Source organism: Equus przewalskii, chromosome 9, assembly GCF_037783145.1.
Source record: "Equus przewalskii isolate Varuska chromosome 9, EquPr2, whole genome shotgun sequence".
Classification (NCBI taxonomy): domain Eukaryota; kingdom Metazoa; phylum Chordata; class Mammalia; order Perissodactyla; family Equidae; genus Equus; species Equus przewalskii.
In genome coordinates this window covers 21743587-21745825 of record NC_091839.1, presented here as the reverse complement: position 1 = coordinate 21745825, position 2239 = coordinate 21743587, and the positions used below count along the sequence as shown (strand labels likewise).

Genomic DNA, 2239 nt, shown 5'->3' with positions numbered 1-2239 from the left:
CTATATATATACAGTGTTTGTTATCCATACAAAGAACCTGGTTATAGTGGAGTCATAACTTATAAGCAGAAAGGGGCTGACAGTTGAAATACACACATATTAGGGAAGCAGCATTCAGCAACCACCAATTGGGATTGTAAATAAGAGCATTGCAAATATGAAAGATGGAGGAGAGGGAATAAAAAGATACAAAGGTGCTCACCAGGACAAGAATGCTTTGGGTGGCTCTGGACACAGGGGGGAGGATCTGGGGGAATCATTTTTCCTGTGAATGTGTTGAGCCCACTGCTTATGCCTGTACAGGACAAAATCCGTGGAGCCACTGGCCCAGTCAGTCAGCATAGAAAATGAAACTTCAGAAAATACTATCAATGCTGCATGTACTGAGCCTGTGATTTTCTCATGATCTATAGCAGAACAGTATCCCAAATCTCTTTTCTTAGTGAGGTTTTTGGTGCTCCATTTGCCAAACATATACATAGGAAATATTCATTAAATTTAAAAACATGAATTGGCTCCTGAAGAGGAAAATGGAAAAGCCTCTGTGCTTTGGAGCTTTGACTCTAAGATCCTTCCAACGGGAGTTCATGGGGCTGATCATGATTGGCACACACTCAAGAGGCAAGAGCTGCCAAAGGATACACCCCTGCCAACTCTGTGAACATAAAAAGAAGTTTGCATGAAACATCACTGAAAAAATATTTAAACCCAAAAGCTGCCATTGTCTGGGAGATTCCTGTAAAGAGAATGATCAAGGAGTTGGACATAGTCAGGTGCTTGAGAATCAAATCTGTGGCCCTCAACCTGCATTCAGTGTCGTAAAAGTATACGTAATGGTAAAGAAGAGAGATGTTGTCCAGAATTCCAACTATAGTCTGTGACCAGAAGATAGTTGCTACCGTGATGTCCCTGGAGGCTATTTTCTCACTCAACATGTTTTCCTTTAAATTACGGAAACAGTCATTTCTCTGAGCCAAAAGGCTCATTGAAGATTTTTTTTTTTTTTTTTTGAGGAAGATTAGCCCTGAGCTAACATCTGCTGCCAATCCTCCTCTTCTTGCTGAGGAAGACTGGCCCTGAGCTAACATCCATGCCCATCTTCCTCTACTTTATATGTGGGAGGCCTACCACAGCGTGGCTTGGTGAACAGTGCCATGTCCACACCCGGGATCCAAACCAGGAACCCTGGGGCTGCTGAAGCAGAACGTGCGAAATTAACCGCTGCACCACTGGGCTGGCCCCCATTGAATATTTTTGACACCAAGAGTAACTTGCATTGCGTGCTCCTGTTTGATTGCCAAGACATCATGAGACAAGAAGAGAGAGAGAGATAACCAGTACTTTTCAAGGGAAAGTCGGCACTAAGGATGAAGCCCTGTTAACCTGAGGGAAGTAATGACAAGTGAGACATATCGAAAGAAAGCATAATACAACATTTTCAGAATAAGCTGAAATTTGCTAGCCATGTTGAAAAAAGAAAAACCTTGATCATTACCCACTTCATAAAACCAGTCAACTCTGAATGTATTGCTGTTCTAAATTTTAAAGATAAATCGTATTTTTTTAGACAAAAAAAAAAATTTCCCTATGGTCCTAGAACAAGGAAATATATCCTAAACAGTGCAGAACATATTAACCATATGGAAATATTAACCATATGAAATGGCTTCAGATTTTATTAAAATTCAGAGATGGTTCTCAATAAAACACACACATACACACACACAAACACACACAGACAAAGACGTATGACTTATAAGCAGCACAAAGAATTCTTAAGGACCAGACAGTAGAATAAAAAAATGGGCAAATCATTTCAGCTGAAACATCTGTTGATGAAAATAATCCACAACCAATTAATAGATGAGAGCTATGTAATGAGTTAATTAGAGGACTAGCCTAAGAGTGTTGTTTTTCCCAGAGAAGAAAGCACGCCAGAGAAGCATGGTTTATAGCATGATCATATACCCTGTCAGAACAAAGAACATACATCAAGCACAACAGGAATACAATTTTTTCCCCAAAGTCACAAGGAGATGTTTTGCCCTAATTTAGCACATACACAGCAGGTCAACTTGAACTTGGTTCTCTCAGAAGAAAAGCTTATCTTCAAAGAAGTGCTGGTATTAGCCTCAGAGAAAGGGAAATATTACATTCCTATCTTTAAAGAGTGCATTCTTTGGGAAAATGTTTGAAGTAGATGTACAATGCCTGTTTGGTGGGCCATAAGTCAGGCTTC

General features: G+C 40.0%; 1 pseudogene; it reads right to left on the bottom strand.

Annotated features, from left to right (window-relative positions):
• On the bottom strand, positions 1-935 carry LOC103547827 (vomeronasal type-1 receptor 4-like; annotated as a pseudogene).
• Between the last annotated feature and the right edge of the window lie 1304 nt (positions 936-2239).